The sequence below is a fragment of the Triticum dicoccoides genome, chromosome 3B, assembly GCF_002162155.2.
Source record: "Triticum dicoccoides isolate Atlit2015 ecotype Zavitan chromosome 3B, WEW_v2.0, whole genome shotgun sequence".
NCBI lineage: Eukaryota > Viridiplantae > Streptophyta > Magnoliopsida > Poales > Poaceae > Triticum > Triticum dicoccoides.
In genome coordinates, this window is record NC_041385.1 from 490,637,171 (window position 1) to 490,656,940 (window position 19,770).

A 19,770-nucleotide genomic window follows, 5' to 3' on the forward strand; every position below is an offset into this window, starting at 1 on the left:
GGTCGGTGTCTACGTGGCTTGCATCTTTTATCTTTATTACATGAATGAGATGTTGAAAATATGTCCTAGAGACAATAATAAAATGTTATTTTGTTATTTCCATGTTCATAATTAAGTTTATGTTTCGTTGCTACAGTTGTATTGGTTGTCGAATATGAGATTTGGAGGAAAATCCGATGCATGTGTGGAAACATGAACACCAATATGATCCTTAGTCACGCCTCTAAGACTAGCTCATGTATTTATGGTGATCTTGTTTTCCTGGTCATGAGCATTGTTAGTAGATCAAGGATGCTATCAATAACGAGAACACGTTGTTACTAAAACAATAGTTTTGGATAGACCCAAGTTATTAAATACCGAGAGATGTTATCGTTGTAGGATCACACGTTTAACAGGTTCTAGTCCTGCTTACCGAAAAATATATGAGAAATGAGTTAAAAGAGTGTTGATAGAGTATTGGATAGTTCCAAAACTGTTTTGGATGGTTCTAGAAGGGTTCCGGGTATCCCGGAAGGGTATAGCATGATTCTAGTTATATGGAAAGTTTTTGGGGGTCTCAGAATGGGTTCCAGAGTCATCCGAAAAATCTGGGATTTTATTTGTGGAAAAAAGTTGTGAAAGGACGTCATGAGATAACCACCCCTAGCAGGCCCCACAGGGCCCACATGGGGCGCCACAGGCCTATGGTAGGCCTAGGCCGATTTTTTTTACTATCTACTGCAAGTCTCTTTATTAAGACATAACAAAGAATATAAGTAGTTAGAACTATACAAAGGGAACATAAGAAAGATAACTCACAGTGTTAAACTACCTACCACCTACGTAGTTATGGTAAAGAGGAAATCCAAGTAAGGAAAATATCCTTGTATTTACAATTAATCCTATGTGTGAGGAGAGTTATGTCATGCAGAAAGTTGTGCCTCCAGGTCTTGAACAATAATGGTGTTTCATTTCTAAAAACATTTGCATTTCTGATGATCCAAATGTTCGAAGCAGCCATGAACAAAGCCTCTATGAAGAAAGGCCTTCCAAAGTCCCTTCTAGTGGCAGCGGCCATCTGATATGTGGTCATGGTTGGTAGGCACACCCAATGAATGCTAAGATAATTCCAGACCCTATGGCTAAAATTGCAGGTGAAGAAGAGACACACAATGTCCTCATGAACAAGAGCTGGACAGAGCACACATGTGTCATCATCTGACATTCTCCGAATTTGAGGTGATCACGATAGAGAGATACTATGTAGGCCCACTCGATGTTACAGTATCATCATCGTCTGGCCAGACACTTGTGATGATGATCATGGGATGCCGAAACACGGACATGGGTAAATAGAACAAAACCGGTAACAAGGATAACAAGTATAGTGATCAAGGTGTTGATCACAAGGACACCGATAATCTCACCTCGGGTTTTGTAAATGTTTAAGCAAAATCCCTGTTGTTATGCTATTGGCCTTTGTTGATATACTTGCTTGCTTCTGAACCGTGTATATGAATATCAGGTGATCGTTTCTTGCTTACTTTTGAATCCGGGTATCTGAGTTTGAGGTGATGGTTCTCCATATTACATTGCTTCCAAAACAATGGTAATCCATTACCTTAGCTGTTAATCTTCCCTTTGTTATGTTCTCTTTTAACATTTGTCATTCTTTTGGGGGATTTTTTTGGATTAGTCCAGTTCCAACTGTTAATCTATTCCCTCAGGAGCATAGCAACACGACATGAAGGTAATCAACAAAACCTCAAAAGGAGGAGTTTCTTGGACTGAAGTACACGAAGTACCAAAGAAGACCTTGTTACTAGTAAACTGTGTTGGGTTTTTCCCCGATGAGGAGGGGTGACGCAGTACGGTAGAGATAAGTATTTACCTCAGTAAGAACCAAGGTTTATCGAACCAATAGAAGAATAACGCAAACCCTCATGAAAAACACCTGCACACACAAAATCAAATACTTGCACCCAACGCGGGCAAGAGGGTTATCAATCCTCTTGAACCCGTTACTTGCAAGGATCAAATCTTGTATAGGTAGATAGATAAATTGCAAAACAAAATAAAAGTAAATAAATTGCAGCAAGGTATTTTTGGGTTTTATAATATGATAAAAGTAGACCCAGGGGCCATAGTTTTCACTAGAGGCTTCTCTCTCGAACACATAGCATATAGTGAGTAAATAAATTATTGTTGGGAAAATGATAGAAAAGCGCATAGTTATGACGATTATTCATGGCAATGATCACACATATATGCATCATGTCCCTGACAAGTAGACTAACTCCTGCCTGCATCTATTACTATTACTCCACCAATCGACTGCTATCCAGCATGCATCTATAGTATTAAGTTCATGACAAATAGAGTAATGCCTGAACCAATATGACATGATGTAGACAAATTAAACCCAATAAATATGAATAAACCCCGTCGTTTATCCTTAGTAGCAACAATACAATACATGCCTCGCTACCCCTTCTGTCACGAGATGAGGACACCGCAAGATTGAACCCACTAAAATGCACCTCTCCCACTAAAGATAAATCAATCTAGTTGGCCAAACCAAACAGATAGATCAAAAAGAAATACAAAGATATCATAATCATGCAAAATAAAGTTCAGAAAAGACTCAATTACTTTCAATGAATAATTCGATCATAAACCCACAATTCATCGGACCCCAACAAACACACCGCAAAAGAAGATTACATCAAATAGAAATCCAAGAAGATCAAGGAGAACATTATATTGAAGATCAAAGAGAGAGAATAAGTCATCTAGCTACTAGCTATGGACCAGTAGGTCTGTGGTTAACTACTCACGCATTATCGGAAGGCAATAAGGATGATATAGAATCCCTCCGTGATCGATTCCCCCTCCGGCACAATACAGCAAAAAGCTTCCAGATGGGATCGCGGAAGAATATAAGCTTGCGACGGCGGAAAAAGTGTTCCAGGTGTCTCTCTGGGGGTTTCCCAATATTTGAGAATTTATAAAAGTGGAATTAAGTCAGACGGAGCCACGTGAGGCCCACAAGGTAACATGGCGCGCCCTACCTCCCTGGGCGCGCCCTGTTGCCTTGTCGTCTCCTCGCTTCGCGTCTGGTCTCCTCCTAAAGCTTCTAGGGTCTCTTATGTCCAGAAAAAAATCGTCAAAAACTTTCGTAGCGTTTGGACTCCGTTTGGTTCTGATTTTCTGGAAAACCAAAAACAAGTAGAAAACAACAACTAGCAGTAGGCACTGGGTTAATAGGTTAGTTCCGAAAAATGATATAAAATAGCATAAAGGTGCATATAAAGTATTCAAAATTGATAATATAATAGCATGAAACAATAAAAAAAAAGATACGTTGGAGACGTTTCTGACCTACAACTATAGTGACGAATGACCGCAAAGTAAGTGCATGTTTATTAAAACTTCATTTTCTAGACATTGAGTTGAGAGATGCAATAGTCAGGAACATCTTTATAGGCTTGTTCTTAGCAAAATCTACATTGAATTGTAAAAAAATCTCTTATAGAAAGACTTAGCTATAGTGCTTGTCACATAATTTTGTTTTATGTGTGCTTCAGAAGGGGTTGTGCAAGATGTCAATATTACTGTGAAGATGAAAAAAATTCTATCGAAGGCTAAGAGCTTTATAGTTTTGGGATTCACTGGGTGGCTTTCGTGAAACATCATCTTTTATTGAGGTATGCAATGTTTCACATATATACATGTTGCTACAGTTTCTTAAGTGATTTATATAGACCAGTTTCATAAAAAAAGGCATGCTTGCTTGTGACATTTGCCTGTTGTTATCTGGTAACCCTTAAAAGGAGAGAAATACCTATGGTAGCTTTTGTTCATTGACCTTTTCTGGTGCCACAAATCCGCTCAAGCTGAATAAAGTATCTTATTCAAAATTTTCTTGTTCCAGTAGATCTAAAAGGAGTAGTTTAAGACCATGTATGTAATAGTGTTGATGACATTGATATATTATGGGAGCTGCTTTGGGCAAAAATAATCAAAGTGGTATATTTTCTGTATCTTCTTGTTACGAAGAAGAGCATGGAGCGGCAACGGTCCTAGCAGGGGCAGTGCAGTCATGACTTCTCCTTACAACAACTTTTAGAAAACGAAGGGAAGATAGCCTATAAAGCGAGGACAAATATTTGTTGTCAAGGACGACCAAAAGGCACTGGTGTGTACTGGTTGACAAGGTTGGATACGTGCCATCTATTTTGATTCTGGTACATACCTCTCTTTCTTCTATCATTTATTGCCGCTTTGTTTCTACTTTCTTCGATAGATTTTACACTTCGCAAGTTTCAGTGTCCAAAAGTTGGTCTCAAAACTCACACCCACAAGATTGATAAGAAGTGTAATATTCTTTCTGCACAAGGCTATCACAGTGACACCATACCTTGAGTACCACTTAGTACACATGAAAACTAGATTATGATAATTGACCTTTCATGATCAGATCTCATGGAAATCATGATATTGTATTTTGCATCTTCAAATTTATGATATTGTATTTTGCTTCACCAGCTATATAATTGTACTAGTACAAAGAACACCATAGTTAGATTTACCATAAAAATATATTCTTAGCACAATTCCGCATGGTTACATAGATCAGACCACAACCAAACCATCAAAAACCATCATCTCTAAGACGACAGAGGGCAAGGATCAGGGCATCCCAAACCCTGCCTATGCTCCCTCACTCGTCCAAGATCAACAAATTGTAGCTTGTCTCCTTCACAGTCTATCCAAGGAGGTTTTCGTTCAAGTGGCTTCAATTGAAAAATCGCATGCTATTTGGACCACACTCTCCAACATGTTGTTAGCCCAATCAATAGGTACACAAATGGTTCAGATTTCCTGAATTAATACAAGTGTATGGGTAAACTTCTTGGATTTAATTACCGATGCCCTCTGAAATTCTGTATATTAGAAGTACAAAGGCTGGAGCATCTAGTTAACACTCCATCCCATGGGATTACCAAAACTTATGGACTAATCTTTGATTGCAAGGCATTGTCACTTTGCCACCAGTCAATGGATTATCAAATGTAATATGACCCCATAATATCTGAGATTGACTCCAGTTTGATTGTAACACTGATACCATAGAATCTTCTTCATGAGGAATGATTCTAAAATTACAACGTGATAAATTATTTTAATCTGGCATCCACAAAAAATCACTTGACTTCAGAAGAAACATATACAAAATAAATGAATTTAACATGTACTATAACTACTATATGTTATCTAAATCCATGAAACTAACAATGTAGAAGATTATGCACATGTTTGATTACTAACCTCAAGCAGATCAAGATCATTAGCGCAGATAGTGAGAATTACAGTAGATAGCTTTGAGACCTTCTGTTGAGGGTACTCGTGAGATCAGAAGCTTGCCTATTCCTCTCTAGACATTTGGAGTGCCCAACAACCTATAACATTCAAAAAACGAAGATAGTCCATCAACATCTAACGCAATGACATGCATCTTCCAGTTTTGATGTCAATTTCTTTAACAAAAAAAAGCAGGAGGAGAGTTCATTACAATGAAAAAACAATATTTTGGAGAAATTACAATACAAGCAGAATAGCTGATATTAGTACTTTTAACAAAATCTCATTAGCGACTTCACTTCAAGGCAAGTACCATCTTTGTCACCATCAATAAATTAGAATAAATTGGATATCCCATGTGATTCAGCTGTTTTCAAAACATAGAGTTAACATTATAGTCTTGAAAATTCAACCTTATTTCATATCCTCCCTATGAATGGCATAATACATATTATACAACCATGGCTCTTGCTAGCATAAGAATTGATTAGAGATGTAACAACTATGAAAGATGTCATTGTCAATAACTACCAGATACAATTTTTTTATCATGCATGTGTGCATATACATGATAATGTTTTTCTTGGAAACAAAAATATAATAACTTGACAAGATCATAATTTTTAAGAGCATCATTTGTATGTCACCTCACACAGCGTGAGCACGAATATAAATAGTACTTGCCAGTTGTGACATTTTCCCATGTTTAGATCTTTGAAGTTAGCTACTTATCCATGGCGCACAGAGTAATTTTAAAACAAAAACTTGAAAATTGCATCTACCAACTGAATGGTTGATACTAAGGACGGATAAGATGGTATACATACTCGAGCATTTTGTCGCGCATCTAGCGTACATGCTACGACAAGAAGAGGTGAAGCAGAGCAATGTTTACCTAGAGGGACGAGGATCTCGAGAGCCCACTTCGGTTAGAGTAAGTACAATAATGGCTTATAACCCGCTTACATGGAATTAGGAGAGAGTCGTCGAAAAATAACCCACTTATATGGCATTTTCCCCTGTGTGAAGGAGAGAGACATCAAAAAAATGAGAAGAGCGGGCTCTCGTGCAAGAGGCTAGCTATATGCTAACTTCTAGGCAAATACAATAAATGCAAAGAAAGAGAAAGAGAGATGCTTAGAAAAAGTACTAATCTTATAGCCGAACTTATTGCCCTCCTTATGATACATCCATTTTGCATCATGATTTCCTACTGTTATTTATAATATTTTTATGAATAATAATATTTTGGGAGTAATTCTAATGCCTTTTCTCTCATAATATGCAAAGTTTACACAAAGAGGGAGAATACCGGCAGCTGTTATTTATAAAGTTTATTCCTTTTTCCACCATTACTTTCACTTTCCATGGCTAACCGTATCCACGGGTGCCCTTGATAACCCACAAGTATAGGGGATCGCAACAATTTTTGAGGGTGGAGTATTCAACTCAAATTTATTGATTCGACACAAGGGGAACCAAAGAATATTCTCAAGTATTAGCAGTTGAGTTGTCAATTCAACGAAACCTGGATAACTTAGTATCTACAGCAAAGTATTTAGTAGCAAAGTAGTATGATAGTAATGGTAACAGTGGCAAAAGTAACGATAGCAGTTTTGTAGTAATTGTAACAGTAGCAAAGGTAAAGTAAATAAGCAAAGCACAATATGTGAAAAGCTCGTAGGCATTGGATCAGTGATGGATAATTATGTCGGATGTGATTCCTCATGTAATAGTTATAACCTAGGGTGACACGGAACTAGCTTCAGTTCATCAATGTAATGTAGGCATGTATTCCGAATATAGTCATATGTGCTTATGGAAAAGAACTTGCATGACATCTTTTGTCCTACCCTCCTGTGGCAGCGGGGTCCTAATGGAAACTAAGGGATATTAAGGCCTCCTTTTAATAGAGTACCGGACCAAAGCATTAACACATAGTGAATACATGAACTCCTCAAAATATGGTCATCACCGAGAAGTATCCCGATTATTGTCACTTCGGGGTTGTCGGATCATAACACACAATAGGTGACTATAGACTTGCAAGATAGGATCAAGAACTCACATATATTCATGAAAACATAATAGGTTCAGATCTAAAATCATGGCACTCGGGCCCTAGTGACAAGCCTTAAGCATAGCAAAGTCATAGCAACATCAATCTCAGAACATAGTGGATACTAGGGATCAAACCCTAACAAAACTAACTTGATTACGTAGTAAATCTCATCCAACCCATCACCATCCAGCAAGCCTACGATGGAATTACTCACGCACGGCGGTGAGCATCGTAAAATTGGTGATGGAGTGATGACCCACAAGTATAGGGGATCTATCGTAGTCCTCTCGATAAGTAAGAGTGTCGAACCCAACGAGGAGCAGAAGGAAATGATAAGCGGTTTTCAGCAAGGTATTCTCTGCAAGTACTGAAATAAGTGGTAACAGAAAGTTTTGTGATAAGATAAATCGTAACGAGCAACAAGTAACAAAAGTAAATAAAGTGCAGCAAGGTGCCCCAATCCTTTTTATAGCAAAGGACAAGCCTGGACAAACTCTTATAATAGGAAAAGCGCTCCCGAGGACACATGGGAATATCGTCAAGCTAGTTTTCATCACACTCATATGATTTGCGTTCGGTACTTTGATAATTTGATATGTGGGTGGACCGGTGCTTGGGTGCTGTTCTTACTTGAACAAGCCTCCCACTTATGATTAACCTCTATTGCAAGCATCCGCAACTACAACAAAAGTATTAAGGTAAACCTAACCATAGCATGAAACATATGGATCCAAATCAGCCCCTTACGAAGCAACGCATAAACTAGGGTTTAAGCTTCTGTCACTCTAGCAACCCATCATCTACTTATTACTCCCCAATGCCTTCCTCTAGGCCCAAATAATGGTGAAGTGTTATGTAGTCGACGTTCACATAACACCACTAGAGTTTAGACAACATACATCTCATCAAAATATCGAACGAATACCAAATTCACATGACTACTAATAGCAAGACTTCTCCCTTGTCCTTAGGAACAAACGTAACTACTCACAAAGCATATTCATGTTCATAATCAGAGGGGTAATAATGTGCATAAAGGATCTGAACATATGATCTTCCACCAAATAAACCAACTAGCATCAACTACAAGGAGTAATCAACACTACTAGCAACCTACTAGCACCAATCCCGGACTTGGAGACAAGAATTGGATACAAGAGATGAACTAGGGTTTGGAGATGAGATGGTGCTGGTGAAGATGTTGATGGAGATTGCCCTCTCCCGATGAGAGGAGCGTTGGTGATGATTTCCCCCTCCCGGAGGGAAGTGTCCCCAGCAGAACAGCTCTGCCAGAGCCCTAGATTGGTTCCGCCAAGGTTTCGCCTCGTGGCGGAGGAGTCTCGTCCCAAAAGGTTGCCTCCTATTTTTTTCTCATCGAAAGACTTCATATAGGAGAAGATGGGCGTCGGAGAGCCACCAGGGGGCCCACGAGGTAGGGGGGCGCCCCCACCCTCATGAGCAGGGTGTGGGCCCCCTATTCTTCATCTTTGGCGACGATTTTTCTTTATTTATTTTAAGATATTCCGTGGAGTTTCAGGACTTTTGGAGTTGCGCAGAATAGGCCTCCAATATTTGCTCCTTTTTCAGCCCAGAATTCCAGCTGTCGGCATTCTCCCTCTTCATGTAAACCTTGTAAAATAAGAGAGAATAGCCACAAGTATTGTGACATAACGTGAAATAACAACCCATAATGCAATAAATATTAATATAAAAGCATGATGCAAAATGGACGTATCAACTCCCCCAAGCTTAGACCTCGCTTGTCCTCAAGTGAAAAGCCGATAACAATAAATATGTCCTCATGTTTAGAGGTAGAGGCGTCGATAAAAATAAAATATGGACATGAAGGCATCATGATTATTTCCATAACAACAACATATATAGATTTTGTCATATGATTACTTATGTTCAAGCGATGATCTTTTCACAAAGCAAAAAGTATGAATCAAAAACCTTATTGAGCACCAACAAATTATAACCTCAGTCATTGAAGCAATTGTAATTTATCATAACATCGGAAAGAGTCTATGTCAGAGCTTAAAAGCAAGTCCACATACTCAACTATCACTTAGTCCTTCATAATTGCTAACACTCACGCAATACTTGTGGTTACGAAGTTTTAATCGGACACAGAGAAAGATAGGGGCTTATAGTTTTGCCCCACAACCTTTTACCTCAAGGGTAATGTCAACAATAATAATTCATGCTCCCCTACATCCAATTAGATATATATATATATATATATATATATATATATATATATATATATATATATATATATATCATGTTCTTTCCAACATGCTGAGCTTGCCAAAAGATAAAATGAAAAAGGAAAGGTGAAGATCACCGTGACTCTTGCATAAGGTAGAGGATAGTAATAAAAGATAGGCCCTTCGCAGAGGGAAGCAGAAGTTGTCATGCGCATTTAGGGTTGATGCACAAAATCTTAATGCAAAAGAACGTCACTTTATATTGCCCATTGTATGTGGACCTTTATTATGCAGTCCGTCGCTTTTATTACGTCCACAACAAGTTCGTACAAAGCTTATTTTCTCCGCACTAATAAGTCATGCATATTTAGAGAGCAATTTTTATTGCTTGCACCGATGACAACTTACTTGAAGGATCTTACTCAATCCATAGGTAGATATGGTGGACTCTCATGGCAAAACTGGTTTAAGGGTATTTGGAAGCACAAGTAGTATTTCTACTTGGTGCTGAGAATTTGGCTAGCATGAGGGGGAAAGGCAAGCTCAACACGTTAGAGGATCCATGACAACATACTTTATCTCAGATGTAAGAAAACATAACTCATTATGTTGTCTTCCTTGTCCAACCTCAACTCTTTAGCAGGTCATATTTTAATGAGTGCTCCCAATCATAAAATATGTCAATGATAATATATCTATATGTGAAACCTCTCTTTCCTTATTACTTCCTATTAATTGCAACAATGACCAAAGCTATATTTGCCAACTCCCAACAACCTTTAATCATCATACTCTTTCTATGTGAAGTCATTACTTTCAATAAGATCAATATGAACTTTTTGATTCTTTTCATTCTTTTTCTTCTATTTCACCCAGGATCATGGCAAAATAATCAAGCCCTTGACTCAACACTAATTTTTGTTATATAGCTCACGGACTCGATTACAAAGAAGGATTGTAAAGCAAAACTCAAAACTAGATCATGCCATGACTTTATTCTACTAAATCAAGATACTACTAAATAGATCGAACTAAGAAAAATGGTAAAGATAGGAGTTGTGATGGTGATACGATACCGGGGCGTCTCCCCCAAGCTTGGCAGTTGCCAAGGGGAGTGCCCATACTCATGTGATTATTTCTCCTTCTTTGGTGATGGAGGTGGTGATGATGACGATGGATAATCGCACATCGAGCGTAAAAGTTCCTCCAACTTGCGGATAATGCCCTTGAGCCCAGCAATATGATCCTTCAACAAAATATTCTCCTATGTAAGATACTTGTTCTGTATGCGGGCTAACTCAATCATCTTGAAAGCTTCAATCTCTGTTGGAGTGAAAAGGTTGGGTAAAGGTTGAGGGATGTCTTCTTCTTTCACCACCGGAGCTTGAACCTCCATGGCCTTCTTGATACTTTCATCCTTATTGTTCTCTTCTGGTTCCTCTCTTTTCAACTCTATCTTCAATAGCCAAGCATCCTTGTCTTCGTTGCTGGAGGAGGAAGAAGTCATGGTGCTCTAAATATGCAACGGAAATAGCTCGAGATGAAAACAAAGGATATTTGCGTGATACGAGAGTCAAAACTTTCAGGAGTATATATAATGAATTTTTACCAACCAAAATATGTATCATGCAAGAAAACGGAGTCCGGAGGGCACACGAGGTGTTCACGAGGTAGGGGGGCGCGCCCAGGGGGGTAGGGCGCGCCCTCCACCCTCGTGGAGGCCTCGTGTCCTTCCGGGACTGCCACTTATTTTTCTATTTTTCTAAATATTCCAAAACGGAGAAATATTGCCTTAGGAATTGTTTTGGAGTCGGTTTACTTACCGTACCACATACTTATTCCTTTTCGGAGTCCAAAACAGGCTGGAAAGTGTCCCTTATATATTCCTTCGGGGTTACGGTTTCAATAATATTGGTTTCAACATTTATAGGATTACCTGAGATATAGTGTTTGATCCTTTGACCATTTACCACCTTCGGGTTTGTGCCTTCGAAGTTGTTGATTTTTATGGCACCAGAACGATAGACCTCCTCGATAACGTAGGGACCTTCCCATTTGGAGAGAAGTTTTCCTGCAAAAAATCTTAAATGAGAGTTGTATAGCAATACATAATCACCTACATTAAACTCATGCTTTTGTATCCTTTTGTCATGCCATCTTTTAACTTTTTCTTTAAACAACTTGGCATTTTCATAAGCTTGGGTTCTCCATTCATCAAGTGAGCTAATATCAAATAACCTCTTCTCACCGGTAAGTTTGAAATCATAGTTGAGCTCTTTAATAGCCCAATATGCCTTATGTTCTAGTTCGAGAGGTAAGTGACATGCTTTTCCATAAACCATTTTATACGGAGACATACCCATAGGATTCTTATATGCAGTTCTATAGGCCCATAATGCATCATCAAGTTTCTTGGACCAATTCTTTCTAGACCTATTAACAGTCTTTTGCAAAATTAATTTGAGCTCTCTATTGCTCAATTCTACTTGACCACTAGACTGCGGGTGATATGGAGATGCAATCCTATGATTAATGTCATATTTAGCAAGCATTTTACGGAAAGCACCATGAATAAAATGTGAACCACCATCAGTCATAAGATATCTAGGGACTCCAAACCTTGGAAAAATAACTTCCTTAAGCATTTTAATAGAAGTGTTATGATCAACACTACTAGTTGGAATAGCTTCTACCCACTTAGTAACTTAATCAACAACAACTAAAATATGTGTATATCCATTAGAGGCAGGAAAAGGTCCCATATAATCAAAGCCCCAAACATCAAATGGTTCAATAACAAGTGAATAATTCATAGGCATTTCTTGACGTCTACTAATATTACCAATTCTTTGACATTCATCGCAAGACAAAACAAACTTACAGGCATCCTTGAAGAGAGTAGGCCAATAAAAACTAGATTGCAATACCTTATGTGCAGTTCTATCTCCAGCGTGGTGTCCTCCATAAGCTTCGGAGTGACACTTGCGTAGGATCTGTTCCTGTTCATGCTCAGGTACACAACGTCTAATAACACCATCTACTCCTTCTTTATAAAGATGTGGGTCATCCAAAAGTAATGTCGCAAATCATAGAAAAACTTTTTCTTTTGTTGGTATGTGAAGCTAGGTGGTATAAATTTAGCGACAATATAATTAGCATAATCAGCATACCATGGAGTGCTACGAGAAGTACTTATGACATTTAATTGCTCATCAGGGAAGCTATCATCAATAGGTAGTGGGTCATCAAGAACATTCTCTAACCTAGATAAGTTATCTGCAACGGGGTTCTCAGCTCCTTTTCTATCAACAATATGCAAATCAAATTCTTGCAGCAAGAGAACCCATCTAATAAGTCTAGGTTTTGCATCTTTCTTTTCCATAAGATATTTAATAGCAACATGATCAGTGTGAATAGTTACTTTAGAATCAACAATATAAGGTCTAAACTTATCACATGCAAACACAACTGCTAAAAGTTACTTTTCGGTAGTAGCATAATTTCTTTGAGCATTGTCTAGAGTCTTACTAGCATAATGGATAACATTTAATTTCTTATCAACTCTTTGCCCTAGAATAACACCTACAGCATAATCACTATCATCACACATAATTTCAAAGGGTAAATTCCAATCAGGTGGCTGAACAACAGGTGCAGAGACTAATGCTTTCTTAAGTATTTCAAATGCTTATACGCAATGACCATCAAAGACAAATGGTACATCTTTTTGTAATAAATTAGTCAGAGGCTGAGAAATTTTTGAGAAGTCCTTAATGAACCTCCTATAAAATCCGGCCTGACCAAGGAAACTTCTTATACCTTTGATGTCCTTGGGACATGGCATCTTTTCAATAGCATCAACCTTGGCTTTATCAACTTCAATACCTCTTTAAGAAACTTTGTGCCCCAAGACAATACCTTCATTAACCATAAAGTGGCACTTTTGCCAATTCAAGACAAGATTAGTTTCTTCACATCTCTGCAAAACTCGATCAAGATTGCTCAAGCAATCATCAAAGGAGGAACCATAGACGGAAAAATCATCCAGGAAAACCTCACAAATTTTTCACAAAAGTCAGAGAATATGGCCATCATGCATCTTTGAAAGGTAGCAGGTGCATTACATAAACCAAAAGGCATACGTCTATAAGCAAAAGTACCAAAAGGGCATGAAAAAGTAGTCTTTGATTGATCTTTAGACGACACAGGTATTTGAGAGAAACCAGAATAACCATCTAGAAAGCAATAATGTGTATGCTTGCATAATCTTTCTAGCATTTGATCAATAAAAGGTAAGGGGTAATGATCTTTCTTAGTAGCTTTATTTAACTTGCGGAAATCAATTACCATCCTATAACCTGTGATAATTCTTTGCGGAATCAATTCATCTTTATCATTAGGGACAACAGTAATACCTCCCTTCTTAGGGACACAATGGACATGACTTACCCACTGACTATCAGCAACGGGATAAACTATACCTGCCTCCAGAAGCTTGAGTATTTCTTTTTCTTACCACTTCTTTCATTTTAGGATTCAAACGTCACTGAGGATCACAAACTGGTTTGGCATCCGCTTCCAAATTTATTTTATGTTGACATAGAGTGGGACTAATGCCCTTAAGATCATCAAGTGTATATCCAATAGCGGCACGGTGCTTCTTCAGAGTTTTCAATAATCTTTCTTCTTCATGCTCTGAAAGTTAGCACTAATAATAACAGGATATATTTTCTTTTCATCAAGATAAGCATATTTAAGATTATCAGGCAATGGTTTGAGCTCAAACACGGGATCACCCTTGGGTGGAGGAGGATCCCCTAGAATATCAACAGGCAAATTGTGTTGCAGAATAGGTTCCTGTTTAAAGAATACCTCATCTATTTCCCTTCTTTCATTCATGAACATATCATTTTCATGGTCTAGCAAATATTGTTCTAAAGGATCACTAGGATGTACGGCAATAGAAGAAAGACCAATAATTTCATCTTTACTAGGCAATTCTTCCTCACGATGTTGTTTACTAAATTTAGAGAAATTAAACTCATGAACCATATCATCCAAGCCAATAGTAACAACATTCTTTTTGCAGTCTATCCTAGCATTAGCAGTATTCAAGAAGGGTCTACCAAATATAATGGGACAAAAGCTATCTTCTGGAGAACCAAGAACAAGAAAATCAGCGGGATATTTGGTTTTTCCACACAAGACTTCAACATCTCTAACAATTCCCATTGCAGATATAGTATCTCTCTTGGCAAGTTTAATTGTAACATCAATATCCTCTAACTCAACTGGTGCAATATCATGCATAATTTCTTCATACAAGGTAATAGGTATAACACTAGCACTAGCACCCATATCACATAAGCCATGATAACAATGATCTCCTATTTTAACAGAAATAACAGGCATGCCTACCACAGGTCTATGTTTATCTCTAGCACAAGGTTTAGCAATTCTAGCAGTTTCACCACAGACTTGAATAACATGCCCATCAATATTATCAGACAAGATATCTTTAACAATAGCAATATTAGGTTCTACTTTGACTTTCTCAGGAGGTGTATAAGTTCTAATATTGCTTTTACGAACAACAGTTGAAGCTTTAACATGATCCTTCATTCTAACAGTCATAAGAAGTGGGAACAATAGGATCATTATAAGTGACAGTCTTTTCTTCAACTTTAATAGGTGCAACTACTTTTACTTATATGGGAGGATGATATTTAAACCACTTCTCCTTGGGGAGATCAACATAAGTAGCAAAAGATTCACAGAAAGAAGCTACTATCTCAGACTCAAGTCCATATTTAGTGCTAAACTTACGAAAAATATCAGTATCCATAAAAGATTTAACACAATCAAACTTAGATGTCATACCTGACTCCTTACCTTCGTCGAGGTCCCAATCTTCAGAGTTGCGTTTAATTCTATCCAATAAATTCCATCTGAATTCAATAGTCTTCATCATAAAAGAGCCAGCACAAGAAGTATCGAGCATGGTGTGATTGTTATCAGAAAGCCGAGCATAAAAACTTTGCATAATTACTTCTCTTGAGAGCTCATGATTGGGGCATGAATATAACATTGATTTAAGCCTCCCCCAAGCTTGAGCGATTCTTTCTCCTTCGCGAGGCCAAAAATTATATATATATAATTGCGATCACGATGAACAAGATGCATAGGGTAATACTTCTGATGAAATTCCAATTTCAATCTTTTATAGTTCCATGATCTCATATCATCACATAGCCTGTACCATATCAATGCGTCTCCCTTCAAAGATAAAGGGAAGGCCTTCTTCTTAACAACATCATCGGGTAGACCTGCAGGCTTAAATAGTCCACAAACTTCATCCACATAGCGTAGATGTTCATGAGGATGCTTTGTTCCACCTCCTGTAAAAGTGTTAGCTAGCAGTTTTTCCATCATACCCGAAGGAATTTCAAAAGGAGTTTCATTTTCAATAGGTTCAGTGGGTTGAGTAGGTTGAGGAGCAACTCTTTGCTCTACTGGACGAGGTGAAGATACCCCGAACAAGCCCCTCAGAGAATTACTTTCCATAGTAACAAGTGACAGAAAATTTCAACACACTAAATAAATTTTTCCTTACCAAATTCCACCTACCAAAGGCGCTTCACTCCCCGGCAACGGTGCCAGAAAAGAGTCTTGATGACCCGCAAGTATAGGGGATCTATCGTAGTCCTTTTGATAAGTAAGTGTGTCGAACCCAACGAGGAGCAGAAGGAAATGATAAGCGGTTTTCAGCAAGGTATTCTCTGCAAGTACTGAAATAAGTGGTAACAGATAGTTTTGTGATAAGATAAATCGTAACGAGCAACAAGTAACAAAAGTAAATAAAGTGCAGCAAGGTGGCCCAATCCTTTTTATAGCAAAGGACAAGCCTGGACAAACTCTTATAATAGGAAAAGCGCTCCCGAGGACACATGGGAATATCGTCAAGCTAGTTTTCATCACGCTCATATGATTCGCGTTCGGTACTTTGATAATTTGATATGTGGGTGGACCGGTGCTTGGGTGTTGTTCTTACTTGAACAAGACTCCCACTTATGATTAACCTCTATTGCAAGCATCCGCAACTACAACAAAAGTATTAAGGTAAACCTAACCATAGCATGAAACATATGGATCCAAATCAGCCCCTTACGAAGCAACGCATAAACTAGGGTTTAAGCTTCTGTCACTCTAGCAACCCATCATCTACTTATTACTTCCCAATGCCTTCCTCTAGGCCCAAATAATGGTGAAGTGTTATGTAGTCGACGTTCACATAACACTACTAGAGGTTAGACAACATACATCTCATCAAAATATCGAACGAATACCAAATTCACATGACTACTAATAGCAAGACTTCTCCCTTGTCCTTAGGAACAAACGTAACTACTCACAAAGCATATTCATGTTCATAATCAGAGGGGTAATAATGTGCATAAAGGATCTGAACATATGATCTTCCACCAAATAAACCAACTAGCATCAACTACAAGGAGTAATCAACACTACTAGCAACCTACTAGCACCAATCCCGGACTTGGAGACAAGAATTGGATACAAGAGATGAACTAGGGTTTGGAGATGAGATGGTGCTGGTGAAGATGTTGATGGAGATTTCCCTCTCCCGATGAGAGGACCGTTGGTGATGAAGATGGTGAAGATTTCCCCCTCCCGGAGGGAAGTGTCCCCGGCAGAACATCTCTGCCGGAGCCCTAGATTGGTTCCGCCAAGGTTTCGCCTCGTGGCGGTGGAGTCTCGTCCCGAAATGTTGCCTCCTATTTTTTCTCATCGAAAGACTTCATATAGGAGAAGATGGGCGCCGGAGAGCCACCAGGGGGCCCACGAGGTAGGGGGGCGCTCCCCCGGGGGGTGGGGGGGGGGGGCGCCCCCACCCTCGTGAGCAGGGTGTGGGCCCCCTGGTCTTCATCTTTGGCAACGATTTTTCTTTATTTATTTTAAGATATTCCGTGGAGTTTCAGGACTTTTGGAGTTGCGCAGAATAGGCCTCCAATATTTGCTCCTTTTTCAGCCCAGAATTCCAGCTGTCGGCATTCTCCCTCTTCATGTAAACCTTGTAAAATAAGAGAGAATAGCCACAAGTATTGTGACATAACATGAAATAACAACCCATAATGCAATAAATATTAATATAAAAGCATGATGCAAAATGGACGTATCAACTCCCAAGCTTAGACCTCGCTTGTCCTCAAGTGAAAAGCCGATAACAATAAATATGTCCTCATGTTTAGAGGTAGAGGCGTCGATAAAAATAAAATATGGACATGAAGGCATCATGATTATTTCCATAACAACAACATATATAGATTTTGTCATATGATTACTTATGTTCAAGCGATGATCTTTTCACAAAGCAAAAAGTATGAATCAAAAACCTTATTGAGCACCAACAAATTATAACCTTAGTCATTGAAGCAATTGTAATTTATCATAACATCGGAAAGAGTCTATGTCAGAGCTTAAAAGCAAGTCCACATACTCAACTATCACTTAGTCCTTCATAATTGCTAACACTCACGCAATACTTGTGGTTACGAAGTTTTAATCGGACACAGAGAAAGATAGGGGCTTATAGTTTTGCCCCACAACCTTTTACCTCAAGGGTAATGTCAACAATAATAATTCATGCTCCCCTACATCCAATTATATATATATATATATATATATATATATATATATGTATATATCATGTTCTTTCCAACATGCTGAGCTTGCCAAAGGATAAAATGAAAAAGGAAAGGTGAAGATCACCGTGACTCTTGCATAAGGTAGAGGATAGTAATAAAAGATAGTCCCTTCGCAGAGGGAAGCAGAGGTTGTCATGCACATTTAGGGTTGATGCACAAAATCTTAATGCAAAAGAACGTCACTTTATATTGCCCATTGTATGTGGACCTTTATTATGCAGTCCGTCGCTTTTATTACGTCCACAACAAGTTCGTACAAAGCTTATTTTCTCCGCACTAATAAGTCATGCATATTTAGAGAGAAATTTTTATTGCTTGCACCGATGACAACTTACTTGAAGGATCTTACTCAATCCATAGGTAGATATGGTGGACTCTCATGGCAAAACTGGTTTAAGGGTATTTGGAAGCACAAGTAGTATTTCTACTTGGTGCTGAGAATTTGGCTAGCATGAGGGGGAAAGGCAAGCTCAACACGTTAGAGGATTCATGACAACATACTTTATCTCAGATGTAAGAAAACATAACTCATTATGTTGTCTTCCTTGTCCAACCTCAACTCTTTAGCAGGTCATATTTTAATGAGTGCTCCCAATCATAAAATATGTCAATGATAATATATCTATATGTGAAACCTCTCTTTCCTTATTACTTCCTATTAATTGCAACAATGACCAAAGCTATATTTGCCAACTCCCAACAACCTTTAATCATCATACTCTTTCTATGTGAAGTCATTACTTTCAATAAGATCAATATGAACTTTTTGATTCTTTTCATTCTTTTTCTTCTATTTCACCCAGGATCATGGCAAAATAATCAAGCCCTTGACTCAACACTAATTTTTGTTATATAGCTCACGGACTCGATTACAAAGAAGGATTGTAAAGCAAAACTCAAAACTAGATCATGCCATGACTTTATTCTACTAAATCAAGATACTACTAAATAGATCGAACTAAGAAAAATGGTAAAGATAGGAGTTGTGATGGTGATACGATACCGGGGCGTCTCCCCCAAGCTTGGCAGTTGCCAAGGGGAGTGCCCATACCCATGTGATTATTTCTCCTTCTTTGGTGATGGAGGTGGTGATGATGACGGTGGATAATCGCACATCGAGCGTAAAAGTTCCTCCAACTTGCGGATAATGCCCTTGAGCCCAGCAATATGATCCTTCAACAAAATATTCTCCTATGTAAGATACTTGTTCTGTATGCGGGCTAACTCAATCATCTTGAAAGCTTCAATCTCTGTTGGAGTGAAAAGGTTGGGTAAAGGTTGAGGGATGTCTTCTTCTTTCACCACCAGAGCTTGAACCTCCATGGCCTTCTTGATACTTTCATCCTTATTGATCTCTTCTGGTTCCTCTCTTTTCAACTCTATCTTCAATAGCCAAGCATCCTTGTCTTCGTTGCTGGAGGAGGAAGAA